General features: G+C 36.9%; 3 long non-coding RNA genes across 3 annotated transcripts; all 3 read right to left on the bottom strand.

Annotated features, from left to right (window-relative positions):
• Positions 1–504: 504 nt before the first annotated feature.
• On the bottom strand, positions 505–1,915 carry LOC144629576 (uncharacterized). Its single transcript, XR_013566400.1, has 2 exons — positions 1,791–1,915; positions 505–591 (listed from the first exon to the last, which is right to left on the bottom strand). It is a non-coding gene; the product is annotated as an uncharacterized LOC144629576 (long non-coding RNA).
• A 5,124-nt stretch (positions 1,916–7,039) lies between these two features.
• On the bottom strand, positions 7,040–10,210 carry LOC144630739 (uncharacterized). The gene is made up of 4 exons (XR_013566633.1): positions 10,082–10,210; positions 8,796–8,882; positions 7,604–7,643; positions 7,040–7,084 (listed from the first exon to the last, which is right to left on the bottom strand). It is a non-coding gene; the product is annotated as an uncharacterized LOC144630739 (long non-coding RNA).
• Positions 10,211–14,913: 4,703 nt separating this feature from the next.
• On the bottom strand, positions 14,914–17,607 carry LOC144630740 (uncharacterized). Its single transcript, XR_013566634.1, has 3 exons — positions 17,528–17,607; positions 15,748–15,809; positions 14,914–15,085 (listed from the first exon to the last, which is right to left on the bottom strand). It is a non-coding gene; the product is annotated as an uncharacterized LOC144630740 (long non-coding RNA).
• Between the last annotated feature and the right edge of the window lie 1,005 nt (positions 17,608–18,612).

Raw genomic sequence — 18,612 nt, 5'->3', positions numbered from 1 at the left:
TCGAGTTTTGATTGGTTCACTGGATTGTCTGTGTCCTTTGTGATTGGCCAGAGTAATAACCTTTGTTTTGGTTTTACGACACTCAATTGAAAACTTCTCTATTGTTAAAGTGTTAGAAGATTATTTGATTTACGTGTATATTAGGCATTTTGAGACCGTTTCATCAGGCGAATTTCAACCATATCATGTTAATGCCTAATTAATTCCTATTTGTCTTTTTTCCATTTTGCTTTTTTCTATGACAACGTTATTGCAATTAGATGTACTGTCAAAAGTTCAAAATTGTCATTCTAGTTAGAATTTGCCTCTCTCAAGTTTATATTTCTTTGCTTTCATTAATTTTTTTATCTTCTGTTTTTCTTCATATTTCAAGATAATGAAACAAGCTCTTGGCCATGAAAAAACGATACTATATAATGTTAGTGAGCTGGCTTATTGATGGTGATGTTTCGTCATCATAATTATATTCAATAATAAAACATAAACATGAACTCATACATAAACTCATACGGCATGGCAGAAGCAGCCAACAGGCAAAGGGCAAAGACAAACACAGCAAATCCTTGTTTCATCTTGAAGCTCTGAGGTTCTCTAAAAGGAAGTTAGTAGATTAGGTATCACCCAAAAGTCAATATATAAAACTCCCTTGACTGGACTTCCTACTGGACGCCATAACAGTCAGATGAGCTTTTCTTAGAGGACATTTCAGTGAGTACGATTTTAAACCGTTTGATCCACACACATCAATAATGTACCTAAAATATAAAATAAAGCAACTATTTTTATTTTTATTTACACTTCAACCGTGTCTATAATCTGTTTTTAACTTTGGTAATTCTGTTTTTTTTTTTTTTAAGTTTTCTCTACAAAAGCCAACATCATGTTCTAAATACAAGATTTGTTTTATTTTTTGGCTTCGTTTGTTTTAATAGCGGAGCGGAGCATCCATGCCTATAGAAATTGGTAAACCCAGCAAACAGATAAATTCGGGAAACTCTTTTGAGATACTTGTAGAAACTAAGGTTTTTTCGTAAATAGCCCTAATTTCACGTAGTGCTGGCGATAGAAAACCTGTGTGTTACATCGCAACAGACTGCAAGGAACGCACTGAATATTTAACTACAGTATTCAAGCCGAACGTTAAAAAAGTTTAAACATTACAGATTACCTGGGCAAAATATTTTACTGCAGTACTTAACATAGTTAAATAATTTTATTTTCGGTTACAAAAACTTTCAGTTATAGGATTTGTCTTAAAAAACACCTGGAAGAAAACGTTGCGTGCTACTCGCCGCGGTATCACTTGTCTAAAATTAAAATTAGGGATTTAATTTTGTACTTTATCCTTACTACTCTTGTTTATAATTAAAGGAATACTTCTTTCTATTTCAAGTAGCATTTAAACTTTTATAGCAAGGTCTTCTTTGGTGCGGGTTCTTAAACTTCATTATAAAGAGGAAAAGAAAAGTTAAGCAGAAATCGTTTCTAGTTCGATAAAGTTTGGACTGAAGAGTCACAGTGACTCACAGTGACCAAAAAAAGAAAACCTTGTGTGAAATTGTTTTCACTGAGCTTGAAGAAAAACGATTTTACAATAATTATTTTCTTTCTCTGTGACTCGCCGTTCTATGATTAAATATGTTTTACAACCTTATTGTATGTTTCTTAAACGAAAAGGAACTGCTTTCGGAAGGAACTTTCCTCATGTACTCGTTTGGCATTATGCAAAAAAGCGAGCAACTTTGTTAATCAGCTGTTAATCTTTTAAACAAGCTTCAAACATGACTCACCAGAATGTGGCTTTGTCGTTTAGTTTTTCACGTTCTTCTGTAGTAAGCCTTCGTTACTGGTTAGCTCTTTGTGGAGAACTGAATGTTATCCGCGACTTTTTGCGTTTTACTAGGCCCCATTTAGCAACTGATAAGATATAAAATGACATCTGTCAAGGAAGAAAATTGTTTTTAAGTGCTTTACAACTAAAGAAATGAAATGCTATGAATAAACAAAAAACGACCAATTCCTTCGCGGCTCCCGTTGCATATAAATAAAAAAGAACATTTTATTCTGTTATAAAAATTACTATCGAGAAAAGGAAAAAATATTTAGGGGAACATCAAAAAAAAATTAAAAAAACAACATCGCTAGGTGATGTGTCATACAGATGTGTCATATTTTTGGTGTTCAGTGTCGATTGAATCGTGCCATCCAATGATTGGCCCCGCTTGCGTGAATAAATTTCCTAACAGCTGACGATAATTGTATTGTGTATTTCGCTAGTTCTTTATTTATTACAATTCAATGCCAATAAAATGATACTTACACAGATAAGAATAACAAACCTAATAGCCAAGCGGTATAATGGTTTCCCAGGAATATCACGTAATGTTATTTTCTTTGAAAGTGTTCTACCAATTTTGAAGTTTACTTTAATCGTTAAATTACATAAAAGCAGATGATAAATGTATTGTACTAATTCTATTCCTAATAAGCAAGTAGTATAAGCAAGTAGCTTGAAAGTGTTCTACCCACTTTGAAGTTTGCTTTAATCGTTAAACTACATTAAAATAGATGATAAATGTGTTGTACTAATTCTATTCCTAATAGGCAAGTAGAAAGATAGTTTCCCAGCAATATCACGACGAAGTTTTTCCTTGAAAGTGCTCTACCTACTTTGAAGTTTGTTTTAAGCGTTAAATTACATAAAAGCAGATGATTATTGCGTTCGACGAAGGAGAACGCTGTCCTAATCCGTTTGTAGTCGAGTTTTTTGGGCTATCTTTGTATGGTCATCAATTTGGCCGCCCCAGAAAATTTTTCAGGGGCGAATGACGTCATCTCCATGCCATGTGCTTGGGAAAAGGAGAGAGGCCCTGGGTACGAGGTTGGTGCTTCGTGATCTTTCAATATGGCGTCCATTTTGGAATCGCACAAAGATGTGGAAAGCATAACAGGGTTTTGTCCAGGGAAGTAGAGTTTTAGTCCGCCACCAAACGTCTTTAAAATAGTGTCCGTTCGTGAAAAATTATATGAGCTTCTTCGCAGCGACGCGGCGGGAACTGGTATTTTTGTGTCTCGCAAAAACACAACAACAGCGATGATAGGATAACAGGCTCAGAGCTGGTAATCCATGTACTTTCGACTGTGCTTTTGTGTGTGCTTAAGTGAAGTTGTATCTACATATATTATTCGGAGCATCAGTGGCAAATATGACTAAAGCTACTTATCAGAAAATGAGAAAGCTGTGTAGTGGTTCGCCCACGGTGATGACACCGAGTTGTGATGTGTCAACTCAGCTGCTTTGCTCAACCGATTCAACTTCAGTCTCTGCGTACAGACTTGTGAGACTCTATAATACACCAATATATTCCCTTCGGCCACTAAGCATTGACAAGCTGAATGCAGACTATTTCAAGTTGTGCACCATTTTATATTACTGTTGAGTTACCTCTAGATCTATTGTATTTTATCATTGGTATCAAAATGTGTCTACGTGTACATTTCAGTTAAGTAGTCTTTTGTTACTGTTAGTATATATTACAAATAACTATACGAACATTTTCCAGAGTATCTTCTTGATATATATTCTACTCTATTTGGATTCATGAAAGACCTTTAGCCACTTTTCTTGGCACAATCAAAAGGCTTTATTCTTCTCTTATGGTTTAGAAAGATGGGTTGGTACAAGCAGATCAGGTTTCAGCTAGACAATGTCACATTTTCTGCATGGACTTTTCATTGTAGTTTGTACATCACAAACAGACCTCAAATATCAAGAAAATATGAAAACATAATATCATACTCCCACCCCTTGCCTCCAGCTTTCCCTTCCCCCCCCCCCCCCCCCATCACCCCACCCTACCGAACGCACTCCCCTAATTTCCAATTACTACTAGTTGTATTTTACTAATTCTACTCCTAATAAGCAAGTAGTAAGATGTTTTCCCAGGAATATCATACAATGTTATTTTTCTTGAAAGTGTTCTACCTACTTTGAAGTTTGTTTTAAGCCTTAAATTACATAAAAGCAGATGATAATTGTGTTTTGCTAATTCTATTCCTAATAAGCAAGTAGTAAGATGGTTTCCCATCAATATCACGACAATGTTATTTTCCTTGAACGTGTTTTACCTACTTTGAAGTTTGATTTAAGCGTTAAATTACATAAAAGCAGATGATTATTGTGTTTTGCTAATTCTATTTCTTACAAGCAAGTAGTAAGATGGTTTCCCATCAATATCACGACAATGTTATTTTCCTTGAACGTGTTTTACCTACTTTGAAGTTTGATTTAAGCGTTAAATTACATAAAAGCAGATGATTATTGTGTTTTGCTAATTCTATTCCTTACAAGCAAGTAGTAAGATGGTTTCCCATCAATATCACGACAATGTTATTTTCCTGGAACGTATTTTACCTACTTTGAAGTTTGATTTAAGCGTTAAATTACATAAAAGCAGATGATTATTGTGTTTTGCTAATTCTATTCCTTACAAGCAAGTAGTAAGATGGTTTCCCAGCAATATTACGCAATGTTATTTTCCTTGAAAGTGTTCTACCTACTTTGAAGTTTGTTTAAAGCGTTAAATTACATAGAAGCAGATGATTATTGTATTTTACTAATTCTATTCCTAATAAGCAAGTAGTAAGATGGTTTCCCAGCAATATTACGCAATATTATTTTCCTTGAAAGTGTTCTACCTACTTTGAAGTTTGTTTTAAGCGTTAAATTACATAAAAGCAGATGATTATTGTGTTGTCTTTATTGTTCACCACTACATTTTCTTCCGCACACCAATGCAAAAACAAGCATTGTGAATTATTTTTTACTTTTCAGGATAAAAAACTCAATTGAAAGCCGAAATTTTACAAACGAAGCAAACCAGACAAGAAACCCACTAAATACAGTGAATTTGGTTGGGTTTTTTTGTCTGCAGTTTTTCTTGTTTACAAAAAAATTCACGGGCGGGCACTATCGATTCGGCCATTTTACTTCGACGGGCACTATTTTAACATTATAGTTCACCACTAAATTTTCTCCGATTCTGATTGGTTTAAATTGAACACGTGATGCGATAGTGGCCGTCCGCCGGAGGGCACTATCAGCCCTTATAGTTCATCACTAAATTTTCTCCGATTCTGATTGGTTTAAATTGAACACGTGACGCGATAGTGCCCGCGCGCCGGAGGGCACTATCAGCCCATAGTGCCCTGCCGAGCGCACCCGTGCATTTTTTTGTAAACAAGCGTGCCTGCAAACAAAAAAACCCAACCAAATTCACTGCATAAATTCACCCAAAAAAGTTTTGTACGGGGAAGCTCCGCCCCAAGCTCTTACCCCTTACCCTTTTATATACCATTTTGCCAGAAATTGTACCCCTTTTGTATACCTTTTAATGTAAAAAAAGTACTCCTTTCATATACCTGAAAGTCATGGTATAGACTTAAAACATGACGTTTTCTTGTCATTTTTAAGTAGCGCTTAATACCGGGTAATACAGCCATAAATTGCATCTGTTCGAAATATTTTAATAAAAGGCCCTTTCAAAAACCTAAATGACAGATTTCCATACCCTTTCGTATACCTAAACTTGTGAAATCCCTACCCTTTTATATACCTGAAGCCTGAAAAATGTACCCCTTTCGGGCGGAGCCTCCCCGTACAGGCTATTATAGGGAGTACCCTACCCCCCCCCCCTCCCGTACAGCAACTGAAGGAGTTGATGCAAAAATAAATATGGGCTCAATTTACCTCCTTTTCAATCTTGTTGTCGTCCTTCATCTCTTGTTGTCTGAAAACATAACCAAGACGATCTCTTTTTAGAAGACTTTAAGCTGTAGGTACATAGATTGACCTAATATCGACAAAACGAGAACCCGAAATTTATGTTAAAACTAGTGCCTTTTCTCGTGCTTGTGAAACTTAAACTATTCTAAATTAGACAACTAATGGAAAATTTACCCAGTTACTTAGGAGTCAGAATAAAACAAGCGCCAAGCTTCCTTTTCAAGAGGCAACATTTATTTGTTAATGACAAACACAATTTTAATTAGTCAAGTCATCTGTGGACTGTATTTAAATGATGCCTCAAATTATCACATGATGAGCTTAGCCCTCAAACAAAAAAATCTGTAAACCTTTTCCTTGGACCAGTAATACAATAGCCATTGTGGCTGTGTGGAAATAAAAAGAAAAACAGGTTAACAGTGACACAGTGTGTGGATAAACAACATTTTTATATACAGTTAACCTGTTCAGTTAAGTGCAAATAGAGCGATGTTTATAAGTGCGGCAAGCTTTTGTGAGATTTTGGTATGGGGATTCTCTAGATCAGCTTTTAAAGGAAAGTTATTATAACTTAAATTTCGCTTTCGTAAGTTTCTGGGATGGACGATGTACGATACGCGATGTACATATTACTTCAAGTTCAAAGTTCTTTTGCCGACAATTTATACTCGAAGTTGTAGTTTCATCATTTTTTGTGGAGTTTTAATCCATTGCATAATGACTGGCTAAAGGAAAACTGGCTATGGTTGAGGGTAATGGTGACTTATTTCTCTCAGATCCATGAGAGTGCTTCACTGCTCCCAGAGGCAAAAGCACAAATAAACGGTAAAAAAGAAGAGGTTGGCCCCTTCTCCAGCCCTTCTTGCGTTTTTTCGCTCCTCTTCTCGCAGACTACTACCACCAATAAGAGTAAGGTAAAGTCTGCATACGGGCCTAGTGGCCCATCAGGCCGGAGCTCATTTCGATTTCCGTAACATGAAGTATTCTAGTCCCCTCTGGATGGCATCTTAGTCCATCGGAGGGTTACCCCCAGCAGTAAATTCACCGGTACTCATTTCTACACCTGGTTGAACAGAGGTACTGTGAGAGTTAAGTGTCATACCCAACAGCACAACACAATGAACTCGGCCTGGGCTGGATCCCGGACCGCGCGATCCGGAATCCAGCCCGCTTACGTACTGTCAGGCCACCGCGCCTCTCGTAAAAGGAATCAAGTGCATTAGTGATGCCAACTTACCAGGTAAACCAGATATCACAGGGTCGGCCGTATCCACATTCTGTTCCACCTCTTTTTACCGGCTGTGGAAACGAAAGAAAAAAATGACAAACAACCCGTCATCCACCTGAGCAAGGTCTCTTGCAAGTATTGCACTCAGGTTCTAACCGCCTTGTTGGCGCCCCCAGGAGGGGGGGGGGGTACTCCGGCTTGTAAATGACGGGGATGATTGAATGGAGTAAAAACTCAGGACCCAAAAAAATCCCTAAGTCTTCTGACATTACCCAAAAAATTCCCTGGACCAAAAATAACCCCCCAAAAAATCTCTTGTCAAATTACCCCTTAATTGGCAAGAGGGGCAATAATATAACACAAAGAAAACCATAAAATTATTCATCATAAAAGAAAAGTCCTGTTCTAAGTCTATGCCAAATGGTATAAGGGTAAGGGGTCAGAGCTCGGGGCGGAGCCTCCCCGTATAAAACCTTTTTGAGTACCCCCCCGGGCTGACTATTTACTGCTAATTTGTCCTTTTTCTTCTTTTCTCTTTCCATTCTATTTTCTTCATTTCTCTTCATAACTATCATATCGGCTAAATTTACCTCCTTTTCAATCTTGTTGTCGTCCTTCATGTCTTGTTGTCTGAAAACATAACCAAGACGATCTCTTTTTAGAAGACTTTAAGCTGTAGGTACATAAAAATGGCCTAATATCGACAAAACTAGAACCCGAAATATTTTATTGCAATTGAAAACACTTCGCTTGTGATATGATTATCCCAAAACAACCCTCATCTCTGGTAAACAAACGCCGAAAGCTTCTCTTAAACATAAAGACCTCCCCTTTTCTGTTTCTGCCAAACGCAACCCAATATGTACCTAAATTGAATAAAAAGATTCAAAAAAGGAAACAAGAACAGCTAGTTTAAAAATAAATGCAGCATTCCTTGAGAAAAAAGTGGATTTAAGTGCATCACATTCAACTTCGTGATATACACTTAATTGCAATAACGTTGTCATATTAAAAAGGAAAATGAGAAAAGCCAAATAGAAATTAATTAGCTTATCATCATAGCTGGTGGCATTTACAGGAAACTCACGAGTTTATAGAGCAGATTACACTTGAGTGTCGAAAGTAAATTGCGTTTACTTTGGTTTTGCATTACTACGCTTAGTGATTGGCTTAAAAATCTCGCGCCACTTTCTCAGCCAATCAGTAGTAAAACCAAAACCAATCGTGACTCGCTCGCGCACGTTTTCCCGCGCTTCATACCAGCTACATGTATTTGCTTCGAGTTTTGATTGGTTCACTGGATTGTCTGTGTCCTTTGTGATTGGCCAGAGTAATAACCTTTGTTTTGGTTTTACGACACTCAATTGAAAACTTCTCTATTGTTAAAGTGTTAGAAGATTATTTGATTTACGTGTATATTAGGCATTTTGAGACCGTTTCATCAGGCGAATTTCAACCATATCATGTTAATGCCTAATTAATTCCTATTTGTCTTTTTTCCATTTTGCTTTTTTCTATGACAACGTTATTGCAATTAGATGTACTGTCAAAAGTTCAAAATTGTCATTCTAGTTAGAATTTGCCTCTCTCAAGTTTATATTTCTTTGCTTTCATTAATTTTTTTATCTTCTGTTTTTCTTCATATTTCAAGATAATGAAACAAGCTCTTGGCCATGAAAAAACGATACTATATAATGTTAGTGAGCTGGCTTATTGATGGTGATGTTTCGTCATCATAATTATATTCAATAATAAAACATAAACATAAACTCATACATAAACTCATACGGCATGGCAGAAGCAGCCAACAGGCAAAGGGCAAAGACAAACACAGCAAATCCTTGTTTCATCTTGAAGCTCTGAGGTTCTCTAAAAGGAAGTTAGTAGATTAGGTATCACCCAAAAGTCAATATATAAAACTCCCTTGACTGGACTTCCTACTGGACGCCATAACAGTCAGATGAGCTTTTCTTAGAGGACATTTCAGTGAGTACGATTTTAAACCGTTTGATCCACACACATCAATAATGTACCTAAAATATAAAATAAAGCAACTATTTTTATTTTATTTACACTTCAACCGTGTCTATAATCTGTTTTTAACTTTGGTAATTCTGTTTTTTTTTTTTTTTAAGTTTTCTCTACAAAAGCCAACATCATGTTCTAAATACAAGATTTGTTTTATTTTTTGGCTTCGTTTGTTTTAATAGCGGAGCGGAGCATCCATGCCTATAGAAATTGGTAAACCCAGCAAACAGATAAATTCGGGAAACTCTTTTGAGATACTTGTAGAAACTAAGGTTTTTTCGTAAATAGCCCTAATTTCACGTAGTGCTGGCGATAGAAAACCTGTGTGTTACATCGCAACAGACTGCAAGGAACGCACTGAATATTTAACTACAGTATTCAAGCCGAACGTTAAAAAAGTTTAAACATTACAGATTACCTGGGCAAAATATTTTACTGCAGTACTTAACATAGTTAAATAATTTTATTTTCGGTTACAAAAACTTTTAGTTATAGGATTTGTCTTAAAAAACACCTGGAAGAAAACGTTGCGTGCTACTCACCGCGGTATCACTTGTCTAAAATTAAAATTAGGGATTTAATTTTGTACTTTATCCTTACTACTCTTGTTTATAATTAAAGGAATACTTCTTTCTATTTCAAGTAGCATTAAAACTTTTATAGCAAGGTCTTCTTTGGTGCGGGTTCTTAAACTTCATTATAAAGAGGAAAAGAAAAGTTAAGCAGAAATCGTTTCTAGTTCGATAAAGTTTGGACTGAAGAGTCACAGTGACTCACAGTGACCAAAAAAAGAAAACCTTGTGTGAAATTGTTTTCACTGAGCTTGAAGAAAAACGATTTTACAATAATTATTTTCTTTCTCTGTGACTCGCCGTTCTATGATTAAATATGTTTTACAACCTTATTGTATGTTTCTTATACGAAAAGGAACTGCTTTCGGAAGGAACTTTCCTCATGTACTCGTTTGGCATTATGCAAAAAAGCGAGCAACTTTGTTAATCAGCTGTTAATCTTTTAAACAAGCTTCAAACATGACTCACCAGAATGTGGCTTTGTCGTTTAGTTTTTCACGTTCTTCTGTAGTAAGCCTTCGTTACTGGTTAGCTCTTTGTGGAGAACTGAATGTTATCCGCGACTTTTTGCGTTTTACTAGGCCCCATTTAGCAACTGATAAGATATAAAATGACATCTGTCAAGGAAGAAAATTGTTTTTAAGTGCTTTACAACTAAAGAAATGAAATGCTATGAATAAACAAAAAACGACCAATTCCTTCGCGGCTCCCGTTGCATATAAATAAAAAAGAACATTTTATTCTGTTATAAAAATTACTATCGAGAAAAGGAAAAAATATTTAGGGGAACATCAAAAAAAAATTAAAAAAACAACATCGCTAGGTGATGTGTCATACAGATGTGTCATATTTTTGGTGTTCAGTGTCGATTGAATCGTGCCATCCAATGATTGGCCCCGCTTGCGTGAATAAATTTCCTAACAGCTGACGATAATTGTATTGTGTATTTCGCTAGTTCTTTATTTATTACAATTCAATGCCAATAAAATGATACTTACACAGATAAGAATAACAAACCTAATAGCCAAGCGGTATAATGGTTTCCCAGGAATATCACGTAATGTTATTTTCTTTGAAAGTGTTCTACCAATTTTGAAGTTTACTTTAATCGTTAAATTACATAAAAGCAGATGATAAATGTATTGTACTAATTCTATTCCTAATAAGCAAGTAGTATAAGCAAGTAGCTTGAAAGTGTTCTACCCACTTTGAAGTTTGCTTTAATCGTTAAACTACATTAAAATAGATGATAAATGTGTTGTACTAATTCTATTCCTAATAGGCAAGTAGAAAGATAGTTTCCCAGCAATATCACGCAATGCTATTTTCCTTGAAAGTGTTCTACCTACTTTGAAGTTTGTTAGCATATGATTATTGTATTTTTTTAATTCTATTCCTTACAAGCAAGTAGTAAGATGGTTTCCCAGCAATATCACGACAATGTTATTTTCCTTGAAAGTGCTCTACCTACTTTGAAGTTTGTTTAAAGGAGAAGTTCACTCCAGAATGGCCATTTATTTTCTTTACGCCATTTATAAGTTTATACAAAGATATGTTATTCACCAAAATTTCAGCCTCCAACGTGCGCTATAACCCTACGAAATCTTTCTCTGAAGTACCCAAAACTCGACCACTGAACGCCGCCATCTTGGAGCTGATAATGTATGCGTGACGTCAAAGAGCTCAGCCTGAAGTTTGGCGGGAAAATTTAAATACTCGAAACTCCTTGTTTCTTTGTATTGCCTTTGTTTGTCAAAATGCCTGTTTGTGCAGCTCCATTCTGCTCAAACAGAGCTCCAAGAAATTCAAAAAGAGGTGTTTCTTTTCACCATCTTCCGATAATTAAAAGAACAATTGCTAAAAAGCGGACACAAATATTTGTGTGTTCCGAAAACTATGTGGAAGACTGCTTCAAAGTAGATCACAGATACAGTCTCCTGCGTGGAAATAACCACAAAAGAAAGAAAAAGCCAGACACAATACTAACCATTTTTAAGAAATCTCCTTCTGTAACTCCATTCAAACGACATGCAAGCGAAAGGAGGCGAAAGAATAAGGAAAAAATAGAGGATAGTCATTTTGCTTACCGTATTTTCCCAATCAAACACCCCCGCCGTTTATTTCAAACTTGGCCTGGTAAACCTGACGTTTATTTGAAGCCGGTTTTTAATCGGGGTCCGGTGTTTATTAAAGAAGTGCAATTATCTGTAATTTTTTCAGGTTGATTTATTATTATTTATTCTTCGAGAATTACGATTTTTCTCGTCGTCCCGCCCGACAAACTGTTCCTGGGTCTCCGAGGATGATTATTACCAAAGTAACAGTATTGCATACGGCACGTGCATGTTGCAATCAAGATTTGTTACAAACAGAATATAAACAACCAATGAGTCCATAAACGGCAATGTCGCCAACGTCCTCCCCGGTTATAAACGTCCTCCTCCACTGTTATAAACCGACAGTGCGTCAGTCATGACAACACGAACGCGAACATTGCTGTTTCATTTTGTTTTCAGCATCCATCCCAGTTATTTTAAGCCAGACGTTTCCTTGAACATTATAAAAAAATACCAAAGTAGCAACCCGTACCAGTTTGTCGTAGCAGTGCTATTTAAGAGAATATATTTACTGATTTGCTCGACCACAAATAAACGCCCCCGGCGTTTAATTAAAAGTTAGCAGTTTTGACCCGGCGTTTAATCGGGGACCTACGTTTAATCAACAACAAAAACAACCATTTTATTTGCCAGAAAAAAATATATAAATACAGCATGAACAAAAATTGCTTAAATGGGCAAAAAAAACTAGCTTCTCATAATAGAAATAACAAAACGGGCTAAGTTGTTAAAATGCTATGACTGGGTTGTTTATGTAAATAAATATAGAAGGGAAAAGACAGAGAAAAAGATACAAACAAGTAATAAGTAAAGTTAAAATTTTGCTTGATCTAAAATGAAATAATTCAAACATTTCTAGCTCAGTCAGTCAACTACAAAAAATGACATAAAGCTCACTTGGGAGTTGCGATCTTATATTTGATCAAGAAGAGTTTCTCTGGTTGATAAAAAATCCTCCCTGAAATTACGTAAGTTAAAAGTGAAATAACATAAACGTATCATTGGTTGGTATTGCGTCTGGCTCTTTCTTTTTTTGTGTGTGGGTATTTTCACGTAGGAGACGTGATCTTCTTCGAAGCAGTCTTCCGTATAGTTTTCGGAACACACAAATATTTGTCCATTCTTATAAGCCATTCTTGAGCAATTTTCTTTTAGATATTGAAAGACGTTGAAAAGATTTTTGTTTCTCCTGGAGCTCTGTTTGAGCAACACGGAGCTGCACAAACAGGGATTTTGGCAAACAAAAGCCACTACAAAGAAACAAGGAGTTTCGACTATTTAATTTTCCCGCCAAACTTCAGGCTGAGCTATTTGACGTCACGCATACATTATCAGCTCCAAGATGGCGGCGTTCTGTGGTCGAGTTTCGGGCTACTGCAGAGAAAGATTTTGTAGGGTTATAGCGCACGTTACAGGCTGAAATTTTGGTGAATACAATATCTTTGTATAAACTTTTTATTGGCGTAAAGAAAATAAATGGCCATTCTGGAGTGAACTTCTCCTTTAAAGCGTTAAATTACATAAAAGCAGATGATTATTGCATTTTACTAATTCTATTCCTTACAAGCAAATAGTAAGATGGTTTCCCAGCAATATCACGACAATGTTATTTTCCTTGAAAGTGTTCTACCTACTTTGAAGTTTGTTTAAAGCGTTAAATTACATAAAAGCAGATGATTATTGTGTTTTGTTAATTCTATTCCTAATAAGCAAGTAGTAAGATGGTTTCCCAGCAATATTACGCAATGTTATTTTCCTTGAAAGTGTTCTACCTACTTTGAAGTTTGTTTAAAGCGTTAAATTACATAGAAGCAGATGATTATTGTATTTTACTAATTCTATTCCTAATAAGCAAGTAGTAAGATGGTTTCCCAGCAATATTACGCAATGTTATTTTCCTTGAAAGTGTTCTACCTACTTTGAAGTTTGTTTTAAGCGTTAAATTACATAAAAGCAGATGATTATTGTGTTGTCTTTATTGTTCACCACTACATTTTCTTCCGCACACCAATGCAAAAACAAGCATTGTGAATTATTTTTTACTTTTCAGGATAAAAAACTCAATTGAAAGCCGAAATTTTACAAACGAAGCAAACCAGACAAGAAACCCACTATAAATACAGTGAATTTGGTTGGTTTTTTTTTTGTTACGCTTGTTTACAAAAAAAAATCACGGGCGGGCACTATCGATTCGGCCATTTTACTTCGACGGGCACTATTTTAACATTATAGTTCACCACTAAATTTTCTCCGATTCTGATTGGTTTAAATTGAACACGTGATGCGATAGTGCCCGTCCGCCGGAGGGCACTATCAGCCCATAGTGCCCTCCCGTGAAAAATGCCCGGATCGATAGTGCCCGCCCATGACTGTTTTTTTGTAAACAAGCTGCCTGCAGACCAAAAAAACCCAACCAAATTCACTGCATTTAGTGGGTTTCTCGTCTAGTTTTGTTTCGTTTGTTAAATTTCGGCTTTCAATTGAGTTTTTTATCCTCAAAAGTAAAAATAATTCACGATGCTTGTTTTTGTATGTGCGCGCGAAAGAAAATTTAGTGGTGAACAATAAAGACAATAGAGTGTTTCTGTATCGGAACTATCGGTCTGATAGTTGCCCCCCAGGGGGGGTACTCCGGGATAAAAGTGACGGGGATGATCGAATGGAGGCAAAACTCAAGACCCAAAAAAATCCCAAAGTCTCCCAACATTACCCAAAAAAATCCCCGGACCAAAAAAAAAAACGCCAAAAAAATCCCTAGTCAAATCACCCCTTAATTGCCAATGCCGCGCCAAGGCACTTTAGTTTGATTTTAATACCTAACAAATCCCCTATTTTAATTAAGTCACCCAAAGAAATACCTGCCAAATTCTCCTTCCCAAAAAAATCCCGGAATCGAAAATTTCGACCCCAAAAAAATCCTTCGCACATCCCCGTCACTTGGATCCCGGAGTACCCCCCCTGGGAGTTGCCATAGTTGCCCCGCGGAAATTTGATGTTCTTAAAACAAATATTAGCCCTCGAGTTCTTCGACAGAAACATTTTATTGTTAAATTATAGTTCACCACTAATTCACACTCTATTGTTTAAATAGAAAACTCGGGCTCGTAGTCTAATTGTTCATTAGACAACTGCTGACAAATTTACCCAGAGTTACTTAGGAGTCAGAATAAAACCAGCGCCAAGCTTTCTTTTCAAGAGGCAACATTTATTTCTTAATGACAAACACTGACAATTTTAATTACTCAAGTCATCCGTGGACTGTATTAAATGATGCCTCAAACTATCACATGATGAGCTTAGCCCTCAAAAAGCTGTAAACCTGCTCCAATGATTTTTATAACAATTGCCATCTTCGCTGTGTGGATAAAAAAAAGAAAAACAGATTAACAGTGCGTGGATAAACAGCATTTTTATCTACAGTTAACCTGTTCTGAAAGCTTAGAATCGGGTCAGCGAAAGGCAGCGCCAAAAAGTAATAATGCTGTTGCATAATGGCTGGCTAAAGGAAAACTGGCCATGGCTAAGGGTAATGGTGACTTATTTTCCTTAGAGCCATGAGAGTGCTTAACTGCTCCCAGAGGCAAAAGCACAAATAAACGGTAAAAAAAGAAGAGGTTGGCCCCGTCTCCAGCCCTTCTTGCGTTTTTTCGCTCCTCTTCTCGCAGACTACTACCACCAATAAAAGGGTAAGGTAAAGTGTGCATACGGGCCTATTGGCCCATCAGGCCGGAGCTTATTCCGATTTCCGTAACATGAAGTATTCTAGTCCCCTCTGGATGGCATCTTAGTCCATCGCAGGGTTACCCCCAGCAGTAAATTCACCGGTACTCATTTCTACACCTTGTTGAACAGAGGTACTGTGAGAGTTAAGTGTCATACCCAACAACACAACACAATGAACCCGGCCAGGGCTGGAGCCCGGACCGCTCGATCCGGAATCCAGCACGCTTTAATACGTACTGTCAGGCCACCGCGCCTCTCATAAAGGAGTCAAGTGCATTAGTGATGCCAACTTACCACCAATACCCGGTTTGACAGTCGTCGTCGTTTCCACAGTCGTTTCCACCTCTTTTTACCGGCTGTGGAAACGAAAGAAAAAAAAATGACAAACAACCCGTCATCCACCCGAGCAAGGTCTCTTGCAAGTATTGCACGGAGGTTCTAACCGCCTTGTTGGCCCCCCCCCGGGGGGGGGGGTACCCAAAAAAGTTTTGTACGGGGAAGCTCCGCCCCGAGCTCTTACCCCTTACCCTTTTATATACCATTTTGCCAGAAATTGTACCCCTTTCGTATACCTTTTAATGTAAAAAGGTACCCCTTTCATATACCTGAAAGTCATGGTATTGACTTAAAACATGAAGTTTTCTTGTCATTTTCAAGTAGCGCTTAATAATACAGCCATAAATTGCATCTGTTCGAAATATTTTAATTAAAGGCCCTTTCAAAAACCTAAATGACAGATTTCCATACCCTTTCGTATACCTAAACTTGTGAAATCCCTACCCTTTTATATACCTGAAGCCTGAAAAATGTACCCCTTTTGGGCGGAGCCTCCCCGTATAGGCTATTATAGGGAGTACCCCCCCCCCGGGGGGGCGTTTTCATACGCAAAAAATTGAGTTCATTGATTTCACCTTTATCTTAGATGAAAGATTTGCTATGATATGACCACGTTGGTAAAAAGAAATCCCAAACAGAACAAGGTAGCCTAAGCAAAGTGGAGTGATTTGCACTCTCTGATATTACATGCCTTTTTTATTTATGTATTGTATTCTATAGTAAAACCCCGCGAGTAAGAACCTAGTTTATTCCAGGTTAGTCTAAACAGGTTTTGACATAAATGGTAGCTAACACAAATTTAGGCTTTTTAGGTTCTAAATAGGTTCTTATTTCCTGAGAAAAAATTTACATTGTTGCTAACAGAACTTTTCGTAATATTCAGCCTTTTATTTGTATCAAATTTACCTACCAAACAAGTGTTTATGTAAAAATTAAGAATATTCCATTCAGAACATGACATTGAATACATGTACAGTAAAGCCTTGTCCAAACTTATTTTCCCCAAAGTAAACATTTTTAATCAATTTTAGAAAATAACAAACCTGTTTTCAAATTTTAGGCTAAGTAGGTTCTAATATAAATGGGGTCTAATTTGAAAAACTTTTTTTCTTAAATGTTAGGTTCTTACCCGCGGGTTTTTACTGTAGCGCTGACTGATGAAACACCCACTTGTCGACACCCGACACTGTAAGAAGTTTAGTGTATTGGTTTCTGACTATCCCGGGGGGGGGGGTACTCCCTATAATGGCCTATACGGGGAGGCACCGCCCGAAAGGGGTACCTTTTTCAGGCTTAAGGTATATGAAAGGGTAGGGATTTTACAAGTTTTGGTATACGAAAGGGTATGGAAATCTGTCATTTAGGTATTTAAAAGGGCCATAAAATATTTCGAACAGACGCAATTTACGGCTTAATGTATGTATTTAATGTATTAAGCGCTACGTGAAAATGGCAAGAAAACGTCCTGTTCTAAGTCTATGCCATGTCTTTTAGGTATATGAAAGGGGTACCCTTTTTCAGTAAAAGGTATACGAAAGGGGTACAATTTCTGTCACAAATGGTATATAAAAGGGTAAGGGGTCTGAGCTCGGGGCGGAGCCTCACCGTATAAAACTTTTTTGAGTAACCCCCCCGTGCTGACTATTTACTGCTAATTTTTCCTTTTTCTTCTTTCCTCTTTCCTATGTATTTTCTACATTTTTCTTTATAACATTGCTATCATATCGGCTAAATTTACCTCCTTTTCAATCATGTTGTCGTCCTTCATGTCTTGTTGTCTGGAAACATAACCAAGACGATCTCTTTTTAGAAGACTTTAAAAGCCGCCCGCACACTAGAGCATCTAGCTGAGCTAACGGCCTCGCGTGCCCGTTTGCTCAGCAGATTTCTCTCGTGTGCGGACATTTTTCGTGAGAATTTTACCTCGCGAGGCCTTGAGGAAAATATCTATCGTGTTTGATATTTTTTGCATCGAGAGGAAAAATCCTCAACGTGTGCAGGCGACGTGAGCTACTTGCTCAGCCAGAAAATCAACTGACCAATAAACACACGCAGAATGCTCACGTGGTTCAACATGGCGGCTTCCGAATCAAACTTGCTAAGCTGACTTTCCTCACTGTCTGCGGTGAAATGTGCAGTGAGTAAATGGCTGAGCAAACGGGCACGTAAATAAGGTGAATAGCTCAGCTAATTGCTCTAGTGTACGGCTGGCTTTAAGCTGTAGGTACATAAATTGACCTATTTTTACCTAGAACCCAAAATATTTTATTGCAATTGAAAACACTTCGCTTGTGATATGACTATCCGCAAAACAACCCTCATCTCTCGTAAACAAACGCCCGAAAGTTTCTCTTAAACAGACAGAGCCCCGCTTAAATGTCGAAATTTCTTTACAAAAATACATCTTTCATTGCCAAATGCAACCCAATATGTACCTAAATTGAATAAAAAGATTCAAAAAAGGAAACAAGAACAGCTAGTTTAAAAATAAATGCAACATTTCTTGAGAAAAAAGTGGATTAAAGTCAGTCATCACATAATGATATAACTTCGTGATATACACTTAATTGCAATAACGTTGTCGTGTTAAAAAGGAAAATGAGAAAAAAGCCAAATAGGAATTAATTAGCTTATCATCATAGCTGGTAGCATTTACAGGAAACTCACGAGTTTATATTGTTAAAGTGTTAAGATAAATAGAGGATATTACATGGTTGCGCGGAGATATGAAATTTATCTTCGAGTATCGATATCTCACGAGTGACAACAACAACAACAACAAGTGAGCGCAGCGAACGAGAAGATAAATTTCATATCTCCAAG

Source organism: Oculina patagonica, chromosome 11 (assembly GCF_052425735.1).
Source record: "Oculina patagonica isolate OP01 chromosome 11, crgOcupat, whole genome shotgun sequence".
Classification (NCBI taxonomy): Eukaryota; Metazoa; Cnidaria; class Anthozoa; order Scleractinia; family Oculinidae; genus Oculina; species Oculina patagonica.
This window is presented reverse-complemented; position numbering and strand designations above follow the sequence as displayed.